This window comes from Schistocerca cancellata, chromosome 2 (genome assembly GCF_023864275.1).
Source record: "Schistocerca cancellata isolate TAMUIC-IGC-003103 chromosome 2, iqSchCanc2.1, whole genome shotgun sequence".
Classification (NCBI taxonomy): domain Eukaryota; kingdom Metazoa; phylum Arthropoda; class Insecta; order Orthoptera; family Acrididae; genus Schistocerca; species Schistocerca cancellata.
The window spans coordinates 421,534,615-421,555,107 of NC_064627.1; positions in this window are offsets into that span (position 1 = coordinate 421,534,615).

The following is a 20,493-nucleotide window of genomic DNA, read 5'->3' on the forward strand; positions in this document are numbered from 1 at the left end:
CATATAATTAGCGGTATCTTTCAAATGTAACATTAGTCGATGTAACCTCTTTCTGTCGCACTGACCGCCTCCAATCTTGTCCTGAAGGGATCGCACGCACTTTTAAAACAGCGCTGTACACATTCGCGAATGCTGCTTGGATAGCGGGATAACGGGGTGTAGAGATGCCACATTTGGACGCCTCGTCTAATTGGCAACTCTTTCGACTGCGCTCCAAACATAGTAGTCGAGGGAGTTCAAATCCGGGCTATTTGTGGGCCAGAACTCCTTTGACCAGAACAGAACAAAAAATGGCTCTGAGCACTATGGGACTCAACATCTTAGGTCATAAGTCCCCTAGAACTTAGAACTACTTAAACCTAACTAACCTAAGGACATCACACACACCCATGCCCGAGGCAGGATTCGAACCTGCGACCGTAGCAGTCCCGCGGTTCCGGACTGCAGCGCCAGAACCGCACGGCCACCGCGGCCGGCTGTCAACGTTATCCGAGAGCCAGTTTTGGACTAAATGGCTCGTATGAGGTTCTCCTCTGCCATCCGACGCATTGTTCGCTCGTTGAGATTCAGTACTGACGTCAGTTTCCTCAGCGATTGCCCCAGATCCACCGAAATTAGCTGCTGAACCTTTTCGATGACTGCCGCAGTTCGTGATACGCGTTTCCTCGAATTAGGTTTCCTCGCCGGGTTAGCGGAATCTTCCCTAGACTACTCCGAAGCCTTATACTTGGCCACAAAGCCGGCCGGTGTGGCCGAGCGGTTCTAGGCGCTTCAGTCTGGAACCGCGCGACCGCTACGGTCACAGGTTCGAATCCTGCCTCGGGCTTGGATGTGTGTGGTGGCCTTAGGTTAGTTAGGTTTAAGTAGTTCTAAGTTCTAGGGGACTGATGACCTCAGATGCTAAGTCCCATAGTGCTCAGAGCCATTTGAACCTTTTTTTTTTTTTTTTTTGGCCACAATATCGTAAACAGTTGATCTCGAGTGCCCGAAGAATCGAACTATTTCAGTGGGCGAACCCCCAGCGGAAGACTCGATGACCACGGCTCTTCGGTTGTACTCCGCACGTGTCCGTAACATCTCAGCCACTTTAAGTTTCTGACTGTTCACTAGATGCCCATGGCTTTCAAGAACGCCAATCGCGACCTCCGGCGGAAGTACAATTTGGCGAGAAATTCAAATTGAAATTTGTCTGGTTTTAAGCGCCGCACCGTTACATACATACTGCTGCTAGTCATTTCCTTTCCTCTCCCACTCGTAAATAGAGCAGGGAAAAAACGACTATCTGTACACCTCCGTACGGGCTCTAATCTCTCAGATCTTAACTTCGGGGTCCTTGCGCGAAATGTACGTTAGCGGCAGGAGAATCACTCTGCAGTCAGCCTGCCGGTTCTCTAAATTTTCCCCATACTGGTACTCGAAAGAAGCGTCATCTTCCCTCCAGTGATTCCCATTTGACTTCCTGAAGCGTCTCCGTAATATATGCGTGTTTTTCGAACCTGCCGGTAACAAATCTAGCAGCTCGCCTCTGAATTGCTTCTGTATCTTCCTTTAATGCGGCCTGGTGCGGGTCCCAAATACTCGAACAGTACTCAACAATGGGTCGCACTAGTCTCCTATATGCGGTCTTCTGTACAGATGACCCACACTTGCCTACAGTTCCCCCAGTAAACCGAAATCGATCATTCGGCTTCCCTACTATAATCCTAACACGGTCATTTCATTTCATATTGCTTTGCAACGTTACGCCTAGGTATTTAATCTACGTGACTTTGTAGAGCTGCACACAAGTAATGCTGTATTTCAAATTTATGGGAATGTTTTTCCTACTCATCCGCATTAAACTACATTTTTCTACATTTAGAGCTAGCTGCCATTCAACATAGCAACTATAAATTTTATCTTAGTCATCTGGTGTCATCCTGCAGTCGCCCAGCGACGACAATTTCCCACACACGATAACATCATTAACAAACAGCCACACATTGCTGCTTACTGTGTCCGCCAGGTCGTCTATGTATGTGGAAAACGACAGCTGTCCTATCACACCTGTCCTGACGATACCTTGTCTCTGATGAACACTCGCCGTCGAGGACAACGTACTGGGATCTGTCACTTAAAAGGTCTTCAAGTCACTCCCATACCTGGGAACCTATTCCGCATGCTCATATCGTCGTTAACAATCGGCAGTGTGGCATTGTGTCAAATTCTTCATGAAATCTAGAAACCCTTCCCATCATTGCCCCTTTCCTCTTCTGTTTCCTTCGTGAATGCTGTGAAGAATGAGAGATTGTCGATAACCATATTCATACACTCAAATTTCTCTGATTTTTACCACTATAGTCATGACGTGAGATGTACTGTTGGGGGTAGGGGTGAGGGGATAATTTGTTTCTTAGCTCCTGCTGGAACAGACACTACATATTTTGATAATAAGACGCTGTATGATGCAGAGTGACTTTATGACGCCCTTGCTGTGACGAAATACTTAGCTCGTATTCGAATATTTTCTGACCCTATTATAGTCCTACTCCAACACTCAAAACACAGGAAGTTTTGTAAGCTGTCTCTTTCATTGATAAATCAAATGTCCTTCCGACTATTCTAATGGATCTCAAGAAAGGAAGGTTATAATTTAGCATTCCGTCAATGAGTGGATCGTAGTCTGGCATTGACCTTTCCTACAACTAGTTTTATGCGGTAGTTTCCGTTTAAATGACTCCAGACGCATAGACCTAGATATCTTATGATTATGGCTGCTTCCAGTAATCGATCGCCAGTGGTTTAATGAAAAAATATTTGGTATTTATTTCGTATTTACTTACTATATGTTGTGCTTGTTTTTATTGACAGTCAGCTGTCAATCCCAACAGTGTGAAATCGCCCTAACATCGAACGACGGAAGAATTCATTTACAAGATAAAAGAGAAATATATATCTATTTATCGGTCTCTCTCTCTCTCTGCTGTTACTACAATTGTCTTCTGAACAAAGGCTGGAGATTCAGATTTCTTTTCCTGTTACATTTCTTCAGAGCCAACACAACGATAACCATTGGTTGTTTTTCACTGGAGAAAGGAGCAGAGAACTGAGTCTTTGGAAGAGATATGCACGGGTCTCGATCCCAGCACATGTGACACATCCGCTTATCCTCGCGCCTTGCATTTCTAACGACACGGGCACGAGCTTTTCCCCCACCGGACAAACCGGCCTCTCACACAAGAGGAGAGGCCTATAAGCGTCGACGGCGACATTACGAGGCGACACCAACCGCCGCCTGCGTCTGCGCGTGCGCTATTGTGAGTGACGTCTTCCCTCCCCTGCAGTCTACCAAAGCGAAATGAAAAGCGGGGAAGCAAGGCGAACGGCAAGCCGTCTGGACCCAGCATCCTGGAACATGTTCGACTATCAAATACACTCGCATTCGCGGCTAACCAACTCTAAAATCGTTTTTCTCGCTTGGCTCTGCAAAACCCGTAGAAAATGATAGCGGATAGTACTTTTAATTGTGCTGTAATCACTTTTCTTCCCGATACATTCACTGATAGAGCGCAGTAGAGATGGTTGCCCTTGCTGTTATTACTGTCTGCATCTACATCTACATACATACTTCGAAAGCCACGGTACACTGCGTGACGAAGGGTAAGCTGTTTCATTATTAGTCATTTCTTATCCTGTTCCATTCGCAAATGGAGTGAGGAAAAGACAACTACCTATATGCTCCCGTACGAGCCCTAATTTCTTTTATCTCCGTGATCCTTGTGGAAAATATAGTTTGGCGGCAGTAGAATCGTTCTAGAATCTGCTTCTAGTGCCGATTCTCTAAATTTTCTCAGTCTGAGTTCCCGAAGCACCTCCGTAATACTTGCGTGTTGTTCAAATCTGTCGGTAACAAATCTAGTCTCCCGCTTCTGAACTGCTAGAGATAGGTGCCATTCATTCAGCACACCAACTAGAAATTTTTTTGTCTAAGTCGTCTTGTATCATATTAAGTCACTCAACGACGACATCATCAGTAAAACCCACAGACAGCTGCTCATCCCGCCCGCCAGATCGTTTACTTATATAGAAAATAACGGCCGTCCCATCACGCTACCTTTGAGCATTGCTAACGATATCCTCGTCTCTGATGAACACTCGCCGCTGAGGGCAAAGTGCTGGGTTCAGTTACTTAAGAATTCTTCGAGCCACTTACGTATCTGGGAACGTATTCCGCGTGCTCGCATCTTCGTCAACAATCTGCAGTGGGGCACCGTGGTGTCAAATGCTTTTCGGAAGTCCACGAGTATGGAATCTGCCTTTTGCCCTTCATCGGGTTTCGCAGGATGTCATGTGAGAAATAAGAAGCTGAGCTTCGCACGGGCGGTGCTTTCTAAAACCATGTTGATTCGTGCACATATGCTTCTCAGTCTCAAGAAAGTTTATTATATTCGAACTGTGAATATGTTCAAGGATTCTGTATCAAGCCCATGTTAAGGATATTGGTCTGTAATTATGCGAGTCTTTTCTTATACCCGTCTTAGAGTCACCTGCTCCACCGAGCGAGGTAGCGCAGTGGTTAACATACTGAACTCGCGTTCGGGGGGACAACGGTTCAAACAGCGCCCAGCCATCCTGATTTAGGTTCTTCGTGATTTCCCTAAATCGCTTCAGGCCGAGATAGTTCCTGTGAAAGGGCACGGCCGACTTCCTTCCCCATCCTCTCCTAATCCGATGGGACCGATGACCTCGCTGTTTGGTCCCCTCCGCGAATCAACCAACCAACCATCACCTCCTCTTCTCCAGCCGCTTGGCACCTTGCGCTGTGTGAGAGATTCGCGATGAATGCAAGCTAAGTAAGGGGCCAATGCCGTAGAATACTCTTTGTAAGACCGAAGTGGGATTCCATCCGGATCTGCCGACTTAACTGCTTTCAACTCTTCCTGTCGTTTTCCGCGCCCGGGATGCTTATTACTTTGTCCTCCATACGGGAGTCTGTGCGATGAACAAACGACGGTATGTTTGTAATTTTATACTCAAGGTATTTTACACGGTCCTTCTAGTTTTCTAAGCAGAATTTTGAGAGAGATCGGACGTCTTTTTCCAGTGGGAAATTGTCAGAACTCCCTTCAGACTATCTGCAAAGGAAACAAACCTGTAACCAATTACGGTGCCGTTTTCTGCACACGCTCGATATCTCTATAGAGCCGAGTATTTCGTTATGGGCCATACATGCGTTTTATAGGCATTATGATTCGTAGACGAGCCACAATTTCTTAGTATTGTACCATAAATTGAAGCCATTTGTACCTACAGCTGGTCTTGTATGATCTTTATACCATACATCTCCAAGCATTCTATCTTGCAAGTATTTATATGACAAGACTTTCTCTGTTGAGGACTGGTATGTGGCGCGAGAAGTGGTTGTAAATACTTGAAGAACTGTATGGCGAAGCCTATTTGATTAATCCAACATATATTTCTATCCGTTGTTACTTCCACTTAGTCACCTGAAAAAAACTATATCTGTTAAGGGGCTCCGGAACGCCCTATACTTGCAATGTTAAAATAACGCTTATAAATTACATCTTTCCTCACAAAGTATTTGAGGGAGGAAGTTGAACATTTTACAGATTATTTATTGGAATATGGGCTACAACTTAACACAGGGATTTTACAAAATTTTAGTTCAGTTATTAAAGATGATTTTTTTTCAATTGTAATGAAAATTCACAACATTTTTTTTGCAATTTTTTATTTATATATTCAAAAATATACAGTTTTTTGGAAAAAGGCTGTGTTAAATTATGCAGAAGGTACTGTGTAACATTTACTGAAAGTTTGAAACAAATATGTTTGCAAGATCCTTAGAAAACATGTAATTAGTATGAGAAAATAAAAGTTTTGGGAATCGAGCGACAAAGATTGGATTAACTTTTTAGTGCATTCCAGGTCCATAGGATGGATTATCTTCATCCTCTGCAAACTCCTCCTCCAGCTTCCTCTTGTTCCTCCTCCTGTTTACTCTTGCTTGTATTTCTAGACTCTTTACAGCCCTGTCTGCAGCCCGAAGGCGTTCTGCGTCGTTACATATGGGCGATACTTTCTTAGTTATCGTCTTTATTGTTTACAGTAATAACACATACCTTTGGCTTTCCAACATTTCTCCTTTTCTTAAAAGCCTTCAGAGGATTTCTAATAACTTTACTTTTACTCATTATTATACTTCAACAAAATAGAGACTCAAGAAACAGAATTAATTACGAATATTTTCGAGATAACGACAGAGTAAATAAACATGAAACAATCGACAATCACACCAGCGATATATATTGAACCATCACAGGTTAGCCACAACACATACTTTATCTCACATCACTAAAATGTACCTGATGAACACGGACGTTAATAATAACACCATTTGACAGCAGTTTAACAGCGCCACAGTGGGTCACGCCCATGTAGAACACATTTCAAAAAAAATTTAAAAATAGTTGTAGTCTTCGGAATTGAATAAATTATATATCTATTAAAAGGTAATAGTCTGCAGATTCAGAAAACGCAAAAAAGTAAAAATTGAACTTTCATGATTTTGAGCCTTTCCGGAGCCCCTTAAGTAGTTGTCTTTGGTGCGAGAATTGTGATACGTCTGGTAAATATAGGGTGTCCATCAACTCCCGGTATCATTTAAAAAAATCATAACTCGGAAACTATTAGAGACAGAGACCCTTAGTTTGCTGGAAAAAATTTATCAGCTTTCAAAGTTATTTTCTGTTATGCCGGTATTTCAGTGTGTGCCCACTCGTCGTTTGCGGAACATCAAGGTAACATTCGAGTTCTCCCTGTTTATGGGTCAGGATTGTAGCATGAAAAGTTCTGATTGCTTCACTGATTCGTGCACGAAGGGTAGCAGCGTCATTGACTGGTGCTGAGCACACGCCATCCTTATCGTAGGTACCGATGACCTAGCAGTTTGGTCCCTCCCTCCGCGCCCCCCTCCCCTCCCCTCTTTAAACCAACCAATCTTATCAGAACCTTACACATGAAGTCTATTGGCGTGACACAGGGAGAGCGCGGTGGCCATCTCTCAGGAAATGTGTATTCAACACTTCCCGAACGTTCAAACTCTAATGTGGGACCGAGTGAGGAGACGCGTTGGTTAGACACCGGACTGGCATTCGGGAGGACGACGGTTCAAACCTGCGTCTGGCCATCCTGATTTAGGTTTTCCGTGATTTCCCTTAATCGCTTCAGGGAAATGCCGGGGTGGTTCTCTTGAAAGAGTATGGCCGATTTCCTTCCCTAATCCGAGCTTGAGCTCCGTCTCTAATTACTCCGTTGTCGACGGGACGTTACACACTTACCTCCTCTTCTTAATCTAATGTGGGGGTGCATTATCATGCTGGAATATGATGCACGGCTGTAACTCTTCGATCTGTTGCCAGAAACCGTTGGCACAGCCCGTCTCTTAAAAGCTTTTAAACCAACTCATTATTCTTGTTACTGCCGGTGACGTCGATAATTCCGCAGTACTGCTGTCATAGATATTGTTTCGGTATACCAGAAGACACATTGCGCCATCTACTGGTCTGCCGCCATTTTGATACACCCCAAATTAAGTCTGCAACAAAGGACAAAGGAAAAACCTTTGAGAGCTTCAAAAAATTTTACAACAAACCACGATTCTGTATCTTCAATAGTTTCTGAAATGATGACGGTAGTACATGGAGTCCCTGTATTTGCGAAAATGTATCTGGACAATGCTAACTACACACATATGTAGTTCGAAATTGTACAAAGGGATATCATTTGATTTCATCACAAGCATTTCCTTGGTAGAATTTTTACAAACGGATCTACCGCGGTACTCTTTAGACCAAGAGTGTCCATTCGTTTCCACTTTCTCTCTTTGTTATAATAACTGGCATTTTCAGTATTCGTAGGGTTTAGGCTATTCAACCGCTCACGTTGCTCTACATGTGCATGTACGTACATACTCTGCAAACCACTGTGAAGTGCGTAGCAGAAGGTACTTAGCATGGTGCCACATGTTAGCGTTTCTTCCCGTTCCATTCGCATATGGAGCCCTGGGATAATGGCTGCTCAAATGCCTCTTGTGCGCTGTAATTAGTCTATTCTTGTCTTCACGGTCCCTATGAGAGCGATATGTAGGAGGCCGAAGGCTTTGGCGGACTACACCTACATATATACTCCGCAAGCCGCCGTGCGGTGCGCGGCGGTAGATAGCCTGTACCACTATTGGTCATTTCGCTTCCTGTTCCATTCACAAATAGAACTAGGGGAAAACGACTGTCTATGTGCCTCTGTGCGAGCCCTGATTTCTCGTATCTTCGTAATGCTTAAGCGAAATGTGCGTTGGCTGGAGTAGAACAGTTCAGCAGTCAGTTTCAAATGCCGGATCTCTAAATTTTCTTATCGGAAAGAAGGATTCCCATTTGAGTTCCCGAAGCATCTCTGTAACACTTGTGTATTGTTCTGACCTAACGGTAATGAATCTAACGCCTCGCTCCTGCACTGCTTCGAGGTTTTCCTTTAATCCTACCTGGTGCGGATCCTAAACACTCGAGCAATAGTCAAGAATGGGTCGCAGTGGTGTTCTGTATGCCGTCTCCTTTACAGATTACCCACGCTTTCCTAAAATTCTCTCAATAAACAAAGGTCGACCATTCGCCATTCCTACTACAGTTCTTACATGCTCGCTTCATTTCATATCGGTTTGCAACGTTACCCTTATGTATTTAATCGACGTGGCTACGTCAAGCAACACACTGCTAACGCTGTATTTGGACATTAAGGCTTTGTTTATCCTACTCATTTGCATTAACTAGAAATTTTGACTAAGTCATCTTGTATCCCCCTATACCTTCCCATAAACCACAGAATCACCAGTAAACAGCCGCAGAATGCTGCTCGCCCTGTCCCCCAGACCATTTATAGCAGCGCTTTTTTTTCTAAAAAAAAGTTTGAGGGTACTCCGACATTGGATGTAATGCAGCGAAAATTATTTATAACTGAAGCATGGGATACCACCCGTCTGCTTTTAGCCATGACGTCATCATCATGTCGAACTACAAAAAAAATGGTATCGGACTCTTCGGTTGACTTTGTCTATCAAATACTCTCGACATCTACATATTTCTCTCTCTGGAAGAGCAAAACGACAACATAAAGTTTTGATATTTGTTTTACAATTTGTCATTCCAGGAGTCTCAGGCCAATTTGACGAGTCCAAAACTTTCGCACATTCAGAGATAGCAATATCCTCTGTCTGCAGAAGACGATTCTCCATGCGCTGTTTCAGACAACTGTAAAATATGCTGGGCTCAAGATGTCTGATAGTTGCCTCCTTTTCCAGTGGAATTCTCTGAAGTTCAGCTCTTGTACTGCTTTGTGGGCTTCACAGTAATGAGGACCACAGCTCAGTTTTCTCTCTTCAAACACCAACAGCTGATTTCTGATATTCTATTGGGCAGAATACAGTGTGATGTCTCTTGACCGTAGCTCAAGACTTAATTCTGATAATTCTTGAAGGGCATCACACATTAGAGCCAAGTCGAGAATGAAGTCAACTTTTGTAATGTACTTCAATAAACCACCGTACATACCTCTGTCAGTTGTTTCCCTGCTTTGATTATCTTTTGCAGCTGTGAAGTGAGCAACCAAAGCTTTAAAGTTTTTCCACAATGAATCGCAAAGGATCATGGTAGCAGGACCGTAGAGACATCTATCAGTAGCTCGGCGTTTGAGCGTACGCATATCCGTTTAGCACTACCATCGCCCACTATTAGTGGACGAGGCCACTCCATGCTTGTCGAACTGGCTGCCAGCGATTCAGTTGTTGAGAACGGTTGCCGCAGCTTCGAAATGCTTGAAACAGTCAATGACATCGCTTTTCCCACCAAAAACATCACTGGTATCGTTCGTATTGCAATTACCAACACGAAAAAATGAAATAAAAAATTCACGTCTGTGAAATAAATTTTTGGCACTCATCCAAGTTCTCAACATCGTAAAAAATTACTTTGTTGAAGAAAACGTTTAGGGGTACGCATCCCCCAGCGTTCTCCCAGAAAAACGGCACTGATTTATAGTTTGCATCCATCTTCAGGCGTCTGCCAATTCAGGTTCTTCAACAGTCGTGACGCTCTCCCGCTGTTCAGACAAACGCGTGGCCATTCCTGCTGCCCTTCTTTGTATACCTCCAGTAGCCCCTGCGAGTGCTATACGTCATATGGATTCCGCACATTTGAACAATATTCGAAGACGGGACGCACAAGTGATATGTTGGTATCTCCTCTGCAGGTTGATTGCGGTTTTATTTTATTTTCTTGCGAAGAACTGTCGTAAACATTTACCATTATTAAACCCGCAGATGCGTTAAGACGATTATTAAAGTAAGACAGAAAACAGCCGCAGACATAGAAACCAGGAAATTGACATCTTAGCTAGGCGGAGTAATGAGTAGAGAGGCGGTTGTCGCATAACGACGGAGATTAGTTTCCTGTTTCCTGTGGCTGAGGCGCTGCGCGGCAGGGGTGACCCCGTCCTGAGACGCTGCCCTCCCAACGGCCGCCGATTCAATGCGGACACGTGGCTTGCAGCTGCATTTCCGGCGAGGCGCGCATACTGTTCGCCGACGGCTTTCAAGCGCGGCACGTGCAGCCGGCGCAGGTCATCAACTTCTCTACCGCCAAGCGCGCTGCGCCACCGAGACGCACTATCACTACGTTTACGCGCGGCTCAACTTCCGGAAGACGGAAACCGAATTTCAGAAACAGTTTTTTGCATTTTGCTTCTACACAAATTCCGGCTGGAAATCAGCTGTTCCAGTTTCTGATTTAGTCAGCAAAATCTCTGTTTCTCTTCCATTAAATATTAGAGGTAGACAACTTCACGCTCTATTTAATTTTTCTATTTCTCCATTACTGCACAAAAAGTTGCTCCGTCCAGATTAACGGAAGATTTTTAAAAACAAGACGTAACATGACAAAGCGAGCACGTTCCAAAAATGGTTGTGCGTTAACCTGAGAGCGAACATCGACTGTGGAAGTGGAAATTTGGCAGGTTGAACTTCATTTTCAGAATCGATATTGGAGTTTTTACATAAATAACCGGAAGTGGAATTGGATATTCGTTATTCTGGTAGCCTAATGTGAAGATTGAGATACTGTGCGTTGTTTTCATCAGCGGGTGTCCACTAACGAGTTACTACGTTAGAAAAAAATATAAATTTTCTCCATAACGTATTCTCGGGCACTGATAAGAGGATTTGCAGCACTCAGTCTCTACTTCAATTTTTGAAATTAACTTTGATTTCTTCGAGGTGTTTCGAATGTTTTCACGTCCATTTTCAGAAAATGATCATTTATTTATTTCAAAACTATACAGAGTAAATAAAGGCCACGATGTTTGCTCTCCTTCGTTGAAACTCCAGTTTGCTTATCGTAATTCATATCTTAACGCATACATAGTTTAAAACTCTAAAGTAAAATAAAGTAGCGAATAAAGAATAGGGCACGCGACGAATTGGAAACGGTGTATATGATCGATTTTAACATAATGGATTTGATCGATTTTTGTCGATAGTTATCACGTAGGTCGACAATGTCAGATTGATTTCTATGTTTCACCCGTTGTTGTCATCTAGGAGATGGAATTGTTCACAGCGTACACATCACGAAGACGTACAAGAAAGGACAACACGTGGTCTAATCTAAAAACCTACATGATAACGCTGCAAATCGTAGTTAAGTGCCCTGCAGAAGGTTGATCGAACTACCTTCAAGATAAGTCTACCGTTCCACTCTCGAACAGCGTGCGGGAAAAACGAATACTTGAACTTTCTGAGCGAGCTCAGATTTCTCTTATTTTATTATGTGATTAATTCTCCTTATCTATGTGGGTGCCAACAAAATATTTTCACACTCTGAGGAGAAAGTTGGTGACTGAAATGTCTTGGGAAGATCCTGATGCAATGAAAAACGCCGTTGTTACAATGACTGCCGCTCCAACTCGTGTATCATATCGGCGACACTCTCTCCCCAGTTTCGCGATGATACAAAACGAGCTGCCCTTCTTTAGACTTTTTCGATGTTCTCTGTCAATACTATCTGATGCGGAGCCAACACCGCGCAGCAACACTCCAGAAGAGGGTGGACAAGCCTAGTGAAAGCTGTCTCTTAATAGTAGACATGTTGCATCTTCTAAGTGTGCGTCCAAAAAATCGCAGTTTTTAGTTCGCTTTCCCCACAACGTTATCTATGCGGCCGTTCCAAATTAAATTATTCTTAACTGTAATGCCTAAATGTATAATTGAATTCACAGCCTTTAGGTTTGTGTGATTAGTCGTTTATCGTGTAACCGAAATTTAGAGGATTTCTTTTAGCACTCATGTGGATGACTTCGCACATTTCCATTACTTAGAGTCAATTCTCACTTTTCGCACCATACAGATATATTGTCTAAATCATTTTGCAATTGGTTTTAATCATCTGATGATTTCACAGGACGGTAAATGTTAGCATCATCTGGCCACCGAGAATGTTAAAATAAATCTCCTCGTTCATTTTTACGATAACCTGAATGAATGGACACAAGTCATGGAACAAAAATACCCCCAAAATATCGTAGAATCATCTCCCGCCTGAACTACACCCTCCACGCATTACGTGTTAAACAACTAATGAGGCCGGCGCTGCATTTGACGCCATGCAGCGCTTTAAAAGAGGCAAAAATCATTTCTCACTGGACCACTCTGCGCGCCTCCAGTCAGCTGCCACTCTCTTTGTGTGTTGTCTGGTCCACTGAAGTACACCTTTGTGTGGCGCTGTGGACAACGGCCCTTTGAGAGGCACCCGACTCTAAACGTCCATCGCATGCAGTTCCCTTCACGGTCTTCGCTCGGAAACTGCTTGAGGAGGACCTGCATTCACCGACAGGAGCAATTCAAATGGTTCAAATGGCTCTAAGCACTATGGGACTTCACATCTGAGGTCATCAGTCCCCTAGACTTAGAACTACTTAAACCTAACTAACCTAAGGATATCACACACATCCATGCCCGAGGCAGGATTCGAACCTGCGACCGTAGCAGCAGCGCGGTTCCGGACTGAAGCGCCTAGAACCGCTCGGCCACAACGGCCGGCAGCAGCAATTTCTGTCAGGTTTGGATCCGATTGTCTGTGATAAGGAGTATGATTTTCTCCAGTTCGTGTCGGTTAAAATCTTTTTACGAGTACTGTTCTTCGGCCTGTGTTACGTGGCTGCGAGTTCTGCATAATTCCTCGTAGATATGTTAGAGAGTTCACGTTGATACACCAGCAGATCAGGCAGCTTCATTCAGGGTGTGGTCATGGGCATCGTCCATGCAACCAACTGACGCTTCACTTCACTGTCATAACTTAAATCGGGAGTGTAGGGTCATTCGACTGCTGGTACCAGCTGTACATCATCAGCAGGTCTCGAAAGCGATCAGATTTTCTTAAGGGGTGACAAACATTTTCTCCGGTGAGATTGCGAATTCCACAGCGACCTCGACAAAAAAGGTTGAAGAAGCTGGGGTGACGTGTGATCAAGTAATTTCAAGGCTCTTATTTCATAGCATACCGTTAGTACAAATGAATGTGTAACCTCCGCACACAGATTTGAGAAACGTGCAAAAGCGGTCAAAGGAAATTAATTATATTTAAAAAACGAAATAGTAAAAGGTTGTTTTGAATCTTCTCATAAAAAAATAACAACCGAGTCTATTGTGCGAGGGCTTGCTGAAAAGAAATGCCTCCGAATTTTTTATGTGAAAGCTCTTAAAGCTATTTAAATAAAATCAAATTTATTAACATTCTACAGCTTTATTCTTCATGTCTACATTTTTTTTTCTCAGCAGAGTCATCCTGGCGACGAACACATTTCTCTCAAAAGAGACTAGTATGTTTATACCGTCACGGTAGAATGTTTGACTTCATTGACGGAGCCGCAACATCACCTCTGCTTGCACCGCTTCATCGCTATCAAAGTGAAGTCCTCGGAGGTGTTCTTTTGAGATTTCAAAACAGATGAAAATCGGATGAGGCCAAGCCGGGACTGCATAGAAGATGATCGATGACAGTGAACCCAAAGCGTCGAATTGTTGAAGTGAAACACCTGACGCCGTCGTTTTGGTGTTGTTATATTGCAGCCAGTTTAACTGACGCTCTGGTAGTGAACTCCAATCGTATACACTACCCCATCAATGGCCAATAACAATGAACTGACTTCCGTAGAATACAGTAAAACCGAAGTTGTGTCTTAACGGTCGTTTTTACAGTGTTCTGCGACAGTCAGTTCATAGACGTTGGACACTGATGGAATCGTGTATACGGTTGGAGTTCGCTCCCTCAGTGTTAGTTAAGGCCTGAAGATGGTGTACTGAGTCACCGAAACTAGTTACAATAGAATAAATCTACCAGGAAGATTCATGTCAGCGCACATTCCGTTGCAGAGTGAAAGTTTCATTCTGGAAACATTCCCTAGGCTGTGGCTAAGTCATGTCTCCGCAATATCCTTTCTTCCGGCAGTGCTAGTTCTGCAAGGTCTGCAGGAGAGCTTCTGTGAAGTTTGGAAGGTAGGAGACGAGGTACTGGCGAATTTGGGGCTGTGAGGACGAGTTCTGAGTCGCGCGTGGGTAGCTCAGATAGTAGAGCACTTGCCCGCGAAAGGCAAAGGTCCCGAGCTCGAGTCTCGATCCGGCACACAATTTTAATCTGCCAGGAAGTTTCACGTCAGCGCACACTCCGCTGCAGAGTGAAAATTTCATTCTGGAGAATGTACACGACTGCTGTAGATGTTTCATTTTGTTACGTAACTGAACGGCCGAGACCGGCCGCGGTGGTCTCGCGGTTAAGGCGCTCAGTCCGGAACCGCGGGACTGCTACGGTCGCAGGTTCGAATCCTGCCTCGGACATGGATGTGTGTGATGTCCTTAGGTTAGTTAGGTTTAAGTAGTTCTAAGTTCTAGAGGACTGATGACCACAGAAGTTAAGTCCCATAGTGCTCAGAGCCATTTGAACCATTTTGAACGGCCGAAGTCCCGCAGACTATCAATCTGAAGGATAAACATGCAAAAAAAATAATAATAAAATAAAAATAAAAATAAAAAATAAATAAATAAAATAAAAGATTGTTGCAGACGTCACAGAGTTCGTGGGTGGTCTGGCATTGTCATCCTGAAGAAAAGGCTGCTCCATGTGTGGACGATCTCTTCAAATTCGTACATTCAGTTGTCGACACCGAGGCAGAAGGTTGTAACTAACCTCAGCGAAGCGGGAAGTCGATCGAGTGATATGCAAGACATGTAATACCTTCATTGATACTGAGAACAGAATAAAAATTTCTGAGACATTACTTTTCGACATGCTCTTGTATAAGTGTTTGCTCTTTGTAGACACCGAGTGATTTAATCTGCCGTACCACAAGACAAGCTAGGAACAGTTACACTGCCATACGTCGGTGAACCAGATCAATTTTGTTTATAAAATTACCAATCATACAGCAACCAGTTACAAAATCATGTTTTATTTATTCACTTTTGCAAATCGATTTCAACTGATTAGCAGCCATCATCGGTGCTTTCAATCAGTATGTGCCCTGAGTAGTAATACTGTTTTAAGCAAAGGTGAAACATAAAGTGACTTTTCGGTAACCCAGGCAGGCAAAGTGTTTGGTGTTTCAAGAGTCATCGTGTCGAAGATTGATACCGCATACACGGAAAGTGGAATAAATATTAACAAACGAAAGTGTGTTTTCAGTGATCGTGGCAGACGTTTGTTGAAGAGGACTGTGACGAAAAATAGGAGGGTGACAGCTGCAAAATTTTCTGCAGAACTTAGTATCTCACTCGCGAACCCTGTCAGCCTCAAAACAACACGAAGGGAGCAGCATAAGCAGGGAATTGCAAGGCGAGCTAGAATTCCAAAACCACTCATCAGTCATGCAAATACCTATAACAAAACAAAACAAAAAAAAAAACATTGTGCTCGAGCCATGAAACCTGGACAATGGAACAGTGGGGGGGAAGGTCACTTGGTCGGATGAATCTTGTTTCACACCGTGTCCACCTTCTGGCCGAGTATACGTCCAAGAAGTGAGACATGGCCAAGGTTTGTGATGATTTGGGCAGCCATATCTCGCTATTCCATGAGCCCATGGTTACTCTACAAGGTCGCGCTACTGCCAGGGATTGTGTGACCATTTTGGCTGATCAGACCCATCCCTCGGTATTGTTTCATCCCCAATGGAAATGCTGTATTCCAAGACCACAAGGACCTGTTCACACAGTGCGCATCGTCCAGCATTGGTGAGCATGAGTATAAACTGTCGCAATTTCCCTGGTCACCACAGTCACCAGATCTCAATATTATTTATCCTCTGTGCTTTACTTTGGAGAGTAGATGGCTGGTGGAAGACGGCTCAAACGGCTTTGAGCACTATGGGACTTAACATTTGAAGTCAGCAGTCCCCTAGACTTAGAACTACTTAAACCTAACTAACCTAAGGACATCACACACATCCAGGCAGGATTCAAACCTGCGACCGTAGCGCCTAGAATCGCTCGTCCACAACGGCCGGCAAAAAAAAAGACGCACCTCGAAGGAATTATCTGAATGGGACGGAAATTGGTAGGCATGAAGTACATGTACAGACCAAAAAAAAAATCGCTGATATTTTCAAGAGAAAAAGCTTCACAAATTGAGGAAGTCAATAACGCGTTGGTCTGTCTCTGGCCCTTATACAAGCAGTTATTCGGGTTGGCATTGACTGACAGAGTTGTTGGATGTCCTCCCGAGGAATGTCGTGCGAAGTTCTGTCCAATTGGCGCGTTAGATCATCAAAATCCCGAAATGGTTAGACCGTCCTGCCATTATGCTCCAAGCGAACTCCATTGTGGAGAGGTCAGGTGATATTGGCCAGGACAGGGTTTGGCAAACATGACGACAAGCAGTAGAAACTCTTGCTGTGTGCGGGCGGGCATTATCTTGCTGAAATGTTAGCACAGGTTGGCTTGCCATGAAGGGCAACAAAACCGGGCGTAGAATATCGTTGATGTACCGCTGTGCTGTAAGGGTGCCGCGTATGACAACCAAAAGGGTACTCGTACGAAAAGAAATGGCACCCCAGATCATTAGTCCTGGTTGTCGGGCCGTATGGGGCGCGACAGCCTAGTTGGTATCCTACCGATTTCCGAGGCACCTCCAGACACGCCTTCGCCGGTCAAATCGGCTCATTTCGAAGCGGAACTTATCGCTAAAGACAATTCTACTCCAGTCAACGAGATTCTGGAACGAAAACGTGTCTGGAGACGCCCTTGAATAGTGATGGGATACCAGCTTAAATGATGCCTGCCATAAGGAGGGACCATTAGGAGTGATGGTCTAGGGTGCCATTTCTTTTCATAGCAAGACCCCTTTGGTTGTCATCCGCGGCCCCTTTACAGCGCAACGGTACTCAGACGACGTTTTGTTGCACTTCGGGGCAAGCCATCGTGCCCTTGCATTTCAGCAAGATAATGCCCGCCCGTGCACAGCGAGAGTTTTTTCTGCTTGTCTTCGTTCTTGCCAAATCCAAAACCAGCAAGGTCGCCTGGTCTCTCCTGAGTTGAAAACGTTTGGAGCATTATGGGCAGTCTAGGCGCTCAGTCAGGAACCGCGCGACTGCTGCGGTCGCAGGTTCGAATCCTGCCTCGGGCATGGATGTGTGTGATGTCCTTAGGTTAGTTAGGTTTAAGTAGTTCTAAGTTCTAGGGGACTGATGACCACAGATGTTAAGTCCCATAGTGCTCAGAGCCATTGTCCGCCGCTCGTGGTCTCGCGGTAGCGTTCTCGCTTCCCGAGCACGGGGTCCCGGGTTCGATTCCCGGCGGGGTCAGGGATTTTCACCTGCCTCGAGATGACTGGGTGTTTGTGGTGTCCTCATCATTTCATCATCATCCAGGAAAGTGGCGAAATTGGACTGAGCAAAGATTGAGTAATTGTACGGGCGCTGATAACCACGCAGTTGAGCGCCCCACAAACCAAACATCATCATCATCATCATCATCATCATCAGAGCCATTATGGGCAGAGCCCTCCAACCAACTCGGGATTTTGACAGTCCGACATGCCAACTGGACAGAATTTGCCACGGTATATCTGAGGAGTACGTCAAGTAAATATATCAATCAATGCCAAGCGGAATAACTGCTTCCATAAGGGCCAGAGGTGGACCAACGCGTTATTGACTTGCTAAATTTGTGAAGCTCTTTGCCTTGATTAAATCATTCAGTTTTTCTGAAACTGTGATCATTTATTAGTCTGTAGATGTATATCATATCTACTGATTTTCGTCCCATTCGGATAATTCCTTCGTAGTCCACCTTTTCTTTCTTAGAATGTGTATTTTGGTCCATCCTCTGTATGTGCTCCTTACCAAACATGCTCGAATGTACGCCGCGGACTTCAGTGCAGCGGGAAATAAACAAGGTGTGCTGTGCGCAATGGCGCGCGCGACCCGGAAGGAACAAAGGTTGGTGCGGCACGTGCCGCGTCGCCAGCAGCCAGCAGGTGCTGGTGGCCTACCAGCTGCGCCCTCTCGCAGCTGCCGCAGACCCACACGTGCGCCTGCTCTCTAGATTCCCCGCTCGCCCTTCCTAATTTGCGTTATACCCGCCCCCGCTGTGAAGGTCCCTAAATCGCGCTCGCACACATCCTTGTACCTCAGCGGCGACTATAATGTCCAGTATATTACACTACTGGCCGTTAAAATTGCTACATCACGAAGATGACGTGCTACAGACGCGAAATTTAACCGACAGGAAGAAGATGCTGTGATATGCAAATGATTAGCTTTTCAGAGCATTCACACAAGGTTGGCGCCGCCGGTGGCGACACCTACAACATGCTGACATGAGGAAAGTTTCCAACCGATTTCTCATATACAAACAGCAGTTGACCGGCGTTGCCTGGTGAAATGTTGTTGTGATGCCTCGTGTAAGGAGGAGAAATGCGTACCATCACGTTTCCGACCTTGATAAAGGTCGGATTGTAGCCTATCGCGATTGCGGTTTATCGTATCGCGACATTGCTGCTCGCGTTGGTCGAGATCCAATGACTGGTAGCAGAATATGGAATCGGTGGGTTCAGGAGGGTAATATGGAACGCCGTGCTGCATCCCAACGGCCTCGTATCACTAGCAGTCGAGATGACAGGCATCTTATCCCATGGCTGTAACGGATCGAGCAGCCGCGTCTCGATCACTGAGTCAACAAGATGGAGACGTTTGCAAGACAACAACCATCTGCACGAACAGTTCGACGACGTTTGCAGCAGCATGGACTATCTGCTCGGAGACCGTGGCTGCAGTTACCCTTAACGCTGCATCACAGACAGGAGCGCTGCAATGGTGTACTCAACGACGAACCTGGGTGCACGAATAGCAAAACGTCATTTTTTCGGATGAATCCAGGTTCTGTTTACAGCATCGTGATGGTCGCATCCGTGTTTGGCGACATCGCGGTAACGCACATTGGAAGCGTGTATTCGTCATCGCCATACTGGCGTAACACCAGGCGTGATGGTATGGGGTGCCATTGGTTACACGTCTGGGTCACCTCTTGTTCGTATTGACGGCACTTTGAACAGTGGACGTTACATTTCAGATATGTTACGACTCGTGGCTCTACCCTTCATTCGATCCCTGCGAAACCCTACAATTCAGCAGGTTAATGCACGACCGCATGTTGCAGGTCCTGTACGGGTCTTTCTGGATACAGAAAATGTTCGACTGCTGCCCTGGCCAGCCCATTTTCCAGATATCTCACCAACTGAAAACGTCTGGTCAACTGGCTCGTCACAATACGCCAGTCACTACTCTTGATGAACTGTGGTATCGTGTTGAACCTGCATGGGCCGCTGTAGCTGTACACGCCATCCGAGCTCTGTTTGACTCAATGCCCTGGCGTATCAAGGTCGTTATTACGGCCAGAGGTGGTTGTTCTGGGTACTGATTTCTCAGGATCTATGCGCCCAAATTGCGTGAAAATGTAATCACATGTCAGTTCTAGTATAATATATTTCTCCAATGAATACCCGTTTATCATCTGCATTTCTTCTTGGTGTAGCAATTTTAATGGCCAGTAATGTACTTTCTCCACCAGTTACGTGTAAGTGGGGAAAGAAGAATACGGAAAGAGGAACTGTGAGCAATCATCCTGATGACTGTCGATATTCTACACAAATCGTGGTATCCCTACAGGAATGGTTTGCTCCTTGATTCGAATTGGCAACCGATCCTAAACAAGAAAAGTAAAACATTAGACCCGTTATGTCTCGAACGTATTTGCATTTTCTCTGAGCAGAGTGTATTCTCTTGCTGAAATTAGTACTATCTATCTTTTTTGGACTCTCTTTTTCTGTCTAGCATTCACAAACCCGGTTAACTCTTTAATGCCGAGACCTGTCATTTGGAAGCCAAGAAGAACGTGCCCTC